The following is a 7,221-nucleotide window of genomic DNA, read 5'->3' as shown; positions in this document are numbered from 1 at the left end:
AGGCCGCAGCTGGAGTCCTGCATCCATTTCTGGGCGCCACACTGCAGGAGGGATGTGGACAGCATGGAGAGAGGCCAGAGGAGGCCACTTGCATGATCAGGGGGCAGCAGGGCAGGCCCCACGAGGAGAGGCAACGGGACCTGAACCTGTTCAGCCTCCATAAGAGAAGGCTGAGGGGGATCTGGTGGCCACCTATAAACTGGCCAAGGGGGACCAACAGGCATTGGGGGAGTCCCTGTTCCCCCGAGCACGACCGGGAGTAACGAGGAACAACGGCCATAAGTTGACTGAGAGTAGATTTAGGCTGGATATCAGGAGGCACAACTTCACGGTCAGGGCGGCTAGGATCTGGAACCGGCTTCCAAGAGAAGTGGTGCAGGCTCCTACCCTGGGGGTGTTTAAGAGGAGGCTAGATGAACACCCTGCTGGGGTTGTTTGACCCCAGTACTCTTTCCTGCCATGGCAGGGGGTCAGACTTGATGACCTGCTTAGGTCCCTTCCGACCTGACGAACTATGAAACTATGGATCAGAGTTGGGCATAGGCTAAGTAGGGAGAAAACAGATGGGAGCAGAGTTGGATGAGTGCACTTCAGGTAAGCATCCGCATCTGCAAACTGCGCTGGATTGGGAAATCCTGCTGTAGGATGTGTGTCTGCTAGGACCGCTTGAATAAATGCACCTTTACATGGAGGGACAAAGCCTTCCTCTAATGGTTGCTGAGATTGGCACAGGAGGCTTTTATTGGGGCGGATTGCACCTGGCTATGCAAGCACCATTTAAAATGAGACAGGCCTTGACTTTTGGCTTGTCTCTGTGGGTGTTTCACAGCCCTTGAGACACTTAGATGGTGTCAGAAAAGCCTAAAGTATGAGCTAAGCAAGTCTGGCACTAACAAGCAACAGCTTCTCTAAATGGCGCTGAAGACTGGTAAAAAGGGACCCTCTTCAGGACCAAAATGCAGGCTTGATACAAAGCTTTTGCAAACCTAAGAGCAATCGAAATGTTTCCTTGACTTTTGAGCAACCTCCTGTAGTTTCCTGTCCAGATATCACAGGACCAAGCTGGTGCATGAGAACAGAAAGGTGAGCCAGACTGGTAAAAAGTGCTGCTGAGTAAAGAGACAATGCAAGGTGTGAAAAGCAGAATGTGGTTCTCAGCTGGGAAGTCCCAAGGGTGCAGCATGGTTGCCGTACCACAAGTGCCGTTAAACTGCAGCAGCATGAAGGCAGAATCGGAAACCGTGACCACAAATTGGATATAGCCTGGATCAACACAGATCCTGCTGTGAGCGTGGCTGAGTTTGCTGTGGAGGGCTGCGGGACAGGGAAGCAGAAAATAAACCAATGCAATTTTAATACAAAGTCAGTGCATGTGTACGGTATATTAGGGAGCTGGTGGTTTTTCTGCCACAGAACTTAGTGGAGCAGGTAGGCTGAGGTGGCCTGGGGAAACATCCAAGGCATAAGTGCAGTCCCTCTGCACAGAGGTGAGCCCTGCCCTTTAGAATAAGTGCCCTTGACTTTAGTGTATGAGGTACCCCACAGAGTCGCAGGAAAACGGGCCCTTCCCCCTGGGATGAACTCCAGTGTAACAGCCTCTCCACTGGTCTCCTCTTGCAGGATGGAAATTCGGGTGGGGCCTTGGTGAATTTGGTAACTGTCCTTGCCTATTCGGGAATGCATCTGTTTCCCAGTCTAGTTGCGTGTACAGTGGAGGTTGTGTCTGGGAGCTCGGTGCAAAGAGTCACGGTAGCGAGCCAGTGCTGTTCCAAACACCAGGAAGCTCCTGTCTTCGTGTGGGAATGGCGTTGAACATGTCTCTATACATCACCTGCTCTTGCTGCATTTTGGACAGGCAGTCTATTCGAGCTCTGGGTGGCCATGTGCGCTCATGGGCTGAGGCATGTCGGAGCAGGACCTTCTAGTGTGCTCGCTGATTCCCTGTCCATCTGCATGAGTTCTCCAGGAGACTGTGCGGGGGTTGCAGGCAGCTTGTTTATGATGGACTGTGACAGTGCAGGAAAGGCCAGGCCTGGCAAACTGCTGAGCTCCCAGCTGAGCATGGCCCTGTGCCCGTCCACCCCTCTCCTTTCCCCACTCTGGTCTGGCCAGGAGTGGGAACAAAAGTGTGTCCCACATAACCACATTGTTGGCTGCCTTGGCAAACTTTGCACCAAAAGTGTTTGAGGCAGAGATGTTGGTTGTGCCAGGCCCTAGATGCACGGTGAAAGTGGAGCGGGCACAGGACAGACATCCCTGCCCACCCAGCTCTGGGGCAAAGAGATCCCATAGATGCACAGCAGTAGAAAGAGCTGGCTGTAAGCAACCTGTGTGCATCCTTCCCGGCTTGGCCTGCGCCGCCCCGTGGACAGCTATCTGCCTGCCATCTGATGGCGAGGCACCGTCATAGCGGCCTACAGGCACCACCCTGTAATAAGCTGCAATAAACTCACCTCTGGATGCCAGTGTAACTGCCAGTGTCCAAAGCAGATGTACACAACGCCTGTATATAAGGTTGCATGTCCAGGGTCTGCACTTAGGGCACAGGGAGGCCTGACACTTTTTAATCCCCCCTTGTTAAACAATCTATGAACTAAATGCATTGAAGGTAACTGCTGGCCTCTCCTTTGCCATCCTCTCTGACCCAAGCCATCTGTTCCCAGCCAAATCGCGACTGCAAATGAAAGGTGGGAGAGCTGCGGTTGTGCGGGTGAGACTTCTGTGATGCTCCCTGCCTGAGCCATGTGTGACCGTAAAGGTGGGATGACGGGTTGGATGATGAGCCTGAACTGGCAGTCCCAGGTGGAAAGCTGTCTCCCACATGGGCGTGGGATCAGATACCACCGGAGACATCTTGCAATGCTTACTGCACACTGCCAAGAGGTCGCATGTCCCTCCTTGTAGGCATCCTGGTTGTTGAGACGGAGTCACCTATGAGTGAATGTTACCAGAAGGTGGCTGTATTAGACAGCTGTAAAACTTCCCTGCCATGTTCTCCGGGGGCAGATGCAGAGCTGTGTAAAGGGCAGACGTGCGGGACGTGAAGCATGCTGTGCGTGGTGCAGGCACCACCTTCCATGACTGTGCCCGGGGGTGGGCAGTGACAGGCTTTGCTTAAGGTGCTTGTAAAGCTGCTTCAGAGTCACACTTCCCTGCTCTTGATCCTGCAAACAGCGCCTCTCTAGCGACGCTCCCTTGCACTCAGGCCCAATCTCTGTCCTGCTCCCATAGCCTGTTTTGCCGTCCCATCCAAATCCCAGAGAAGGACCAACTTTTCTGCCTCTGTGGGCCTCCCTGAACCTGCAGAGTCCCCCATTCAGACTGAGTTAATTCAATCCATATCAGAAATGTGGCAATTTCTCAGTTGTTGCTGTTCTGGTATCTAATTTCTAAATGACTCACCAGCAGAAATCTGAGCAGTTTTGCCAGGTCCCAGGAAAGCTTTTTTCCTCTGGACAGTTCCAGCCCACTTGTGGTGTTACTGGAGATCTGGTTTTGCTGCATCTCTCTAGAGCTCACGAGCACGTCCTAAGTTTCCTCCAGAGAAAGACTCGACCCAAGGAGACGTATCTGAGAAGTATCTTCTCCTGACTTCTAAGCAAACTCCACTGCCTGCATCGCGTGTCCAGCATGCTTGTTGTCAGTCAACAGCAGAACAGGTGCTGAGCTGCGGGGAGTCCACGAGTAGGCTGGGCACCATTTGTGTCTGCACCTTGCTGGTTGGCGGTGCCTTCTGTAGGGTGGGTATCCCGAAGACTTGGGGAAATGAGGCCTGATGTGGTACTGGGAATGCAGCCAGGCCTGCAGAGGTAGGCTGAGGGGTAGCGGGAAGGAGTGAGCCCTCATCGTGTATTTATAATGGAGACATAATGCACAAATATGGATGCACTGGACTGTGCCCCTCTCGGCACCTTTATCATGTGAGCACCTTGGGGCATGCTCACGTGTCTCTGTGCCGTGGTAAGGACAAGCACCTGATCTGTGCTGAAGCCTTCTAGTGCTCCGTCAGCCTACGTAGTAATAACGAAGCGGGTTGGGAGGGAGACTGGGGAAGCCACAGGTAAAGCAAAGGATGGCGAGACCTCAGACTTGTGGGCAGGAAAGAACGTGAGATCCAGTGCAGAAACGTGTCTCGTGGGGGATGCGTGCCATGTCGGGCTTCATTCATAGGAAACAAAGCAAGCTCTTCAAGAGCAAGTTCTGAAGAAGCAGAATGGAGGGCCGAGCCCTGGAAATCCATGCCTGTCCTGAGCTCTGAGGTTTACATCTTCAAAGTCCTTCAAGGAGCTGCTGCCTCAAGGTAAGACCCTCACGGGGAAGGCTGCTCCTGCCTCTTCCTGTGCTTTGCAGAGGCCGCTCAAATGCTTGGTTTGCAGTGTATGTCCAGGAGCTGTGGACCAGCGATGTGACCTCAGGACCTTCCCTGAAGGTAGGTTGACACCTTGCTAAGCCTGCACCTTGCTGGCTTTCTGTGGCAGTCAGGGGAGTGAGCATAACATCAGGGGAAGCTGGAAACCACGTTTCCCCTGCTTCTTGCCCGTGGGTAAAATGCACACTGCCATCACTGTGAATCCTGCTTGCGGAGCAGATTGTGCTTTATGTCGGGGTAGGATTCTTCTAGAGTATTTTACCAAGAATTTATGACTGGCCCAGCGTACTGGGAAGATGATCACCTGTGCTTCCACAGCAGGCTTTCTTGGGAAGCAGCGCCAGATTTATCCACTTCCACTCTTCATGCCTTTTAATCCCGACCACCTTGCGCCAACTGGTTCTTCACCAGGCCAGAGACATATAGCAAACGTAGGGTGTCTGTCACAGCTTAGGGCCGTGCACTCCCAGACTAAGAGCGCTGCTGAGAGGGGATAGCAGAACGATAGTAAGTGTCTGAATGGCAAGCTGGCCTGGGTCTGATTTTAAATCAGAACAGTGTCCTCCAAAATATCAGCCCTGTGTTTTCTTCTGCACTGAGTGCAAAGGCAGAATTTGGCAGGAGAGCTCTGACCCCAGAGCATGCAGGCTGGTGCAGTCATGGTTTGGGGAGGGGACCACAGGTGAAGACTTTGTTAAAGTTTTTTGAGGCATGGGTGAGAGAAGAGTGGGCCCAAACCTGGGAATCCACTGTGTCTGAGGTCCCCGAGTCCTGGCTATGAAAGGTTTACAAGGTGGAGCTTTGACAGCAGTGGGGAGAGGTAAAGCATGGGATGGTGCTCAATGCACACAGACTTGAGCATGCATGTTTCTTCCCCCTTGAGCTGGTGTGACTGAACTCAGCATGTGCATGTAAACAGGTGCACGTTCCCCTGGGCTGAAGTGTGTGCTGGATGTACTATGTGGACGTCTCCCCAGCCTCCCTCCCTCAAGAGACTAGCTTAAGACTGTCCAGCTCAGATGTCTTGTGACCTAAGTGGATGGGAGTCCTGTGCCCCAGAGATGAGATGTTAGCACAATGTGATTTCGGGGGAGTTGCACGTCACACAGTCCAGCTGAAGGCAGTGTTAGTAATAGAGGCTGAATTTGGCTGACTGAACTAGAGGCACAGCTGCAGCTGGAGAACTTGAGGGCTGACAGTACAAGCTTCATTTCTTTATTTTGCAAGAAGAATGACTGGCCTCCTGACGCACATACTTGTGTTGTGCCTGGCTCTAAGTTTGGGACTTGCAGCTAGCTTTCCCATTGACTTGCTGAAGGAGATGGGCGCACAGGTGGTTTTCTCTTCTATCCTGCCAGTGAGTGGACGTGGCAGACGGCATGAAACGTGCATCGCGGAGACCAACTGGAGGCTACAGGAATGGTGCTTCGAGGTGGGCTTTGGCTTCCTCAGCCACGACCGGCACATCACGACAAGAGACATGCTTGGATGGGATGGGCTCCACCTTTCCCCTAAAGGTAAGCGTATGTTCTCTTCTAGGGTGGTGGACCTCCTCTGGCGGGCTTTAAACTAGGCTCATCAGGGGAAGGGGAAGTTGAGGGCGGAGGAAACATCGGACTGCCAGACCAAGCAACACCCACATCTACAGCCCAGCCAAGACCAACGAGTGAAACAAATAAACAGGTAAGCGACAGGGGCCAGGGCAACACTGGGACAAGGGGGTCAGTGCACACATCCACAGGAGGCCTCAAATGCCTCTACACAAATGCTCATAGCATGGGAAACAAGCAGGAGGAACTCACTTTCCTGCTGGCTGACACCAGCCCAGACATAGTGGGGATCATGGAAACGTGGTGGGACTCAACACATGACTGGGCGGTGAATGTTGAGGGCTATAGGCTGTACAGGAGGGACAGCATAGGAAGGAGAGGTGGGGGCGTGGCGCTCTATATCAAGGAGGAATACACATCCTTGTTAATTAGCAAGGAGTCAGGGGAGGGGCACTCTGAAGTGCTTTGGGTTAGAGTACAAGATAGTCGAGGGGAAAGAGACTTAAAGGTGGGAGTCTACTACAGACCTCCCAACCAGGGGGAAGAGCTTGACCAGGAATTCTTGGGTCAGCTCACAGACGTAGTGAAGGCAGGATGTGGCAGTCATGAGGGACCTGAACTTCCCGGACATCTGCTGGGAAGAGCAGTCAGCCAGGTCTGACCGCTCATGTCGGTTCTTGGCCAGAGTGCAGGACCTCCATCTAACCCAGGAGGTGCACAGCCCCACCGGGGGGACGCCTTGTTGGACCTGGTGTTGGCCACGGGTGATGCCCTGGTGAGGGGGCTGCGGGTGCTCGACCACCTGGGCGACAGTGATCATCGCCTGCTGGGATTCACCCTCCAGCGCAAGGTGCCAAAGGCTTGCAGCAAGGCAGAAGCCCTAGATTTCAGGAGGGCAAACTTCAATGAGCTAAGGAGGATAGTTGGGGAAGCGCTGAGGTCCCGGGGGGGAGGGGAGCTAGGTGTCCAAGAAGAGTGGTCGCTTCTTAAGGAGACAATCCTCCAAGCCCAAAGGAAGGTAATCACAACGAGATTCAAAGGGAGCAGGAGGGCACACAAGCCTCCATGGATCACCAAGTGCATCTGGGAATGTCTCCTTGCTAAAAGGGAGGCGTACACCCAATGGAAAGAAGGGGACATCACCAGGGATGACTATACTGCAGTCTCTCGGAGATGTAGAGGGGCAGTTAGGAAGGCCAAGCGGAGATGGGACTGGGACTAGCTTCCCAGATTAAGGACAATAAGAAGTCCTTCTTTAAATACATAGGGGGTAAAAAGAAGGTTCCGGGTAATGTGGGGCCC

This window comes from Crocodylus porosus, unplaced genomic scaffold (assembly GCF_001723895.1).
Source record: "Crocodylus porosus isolate Cpor-Errol unplaced genomic scaffold, CroPor_comp1, whole genome shotgun sequence".
NCBI lineage: Eukaryota > Metazoa > Chordata > Crocodylia > Crocodylidae > Crocodylus > Crocodylus porosus.
Note: the sequence above shows the minus strand (reverse complement) of the source record.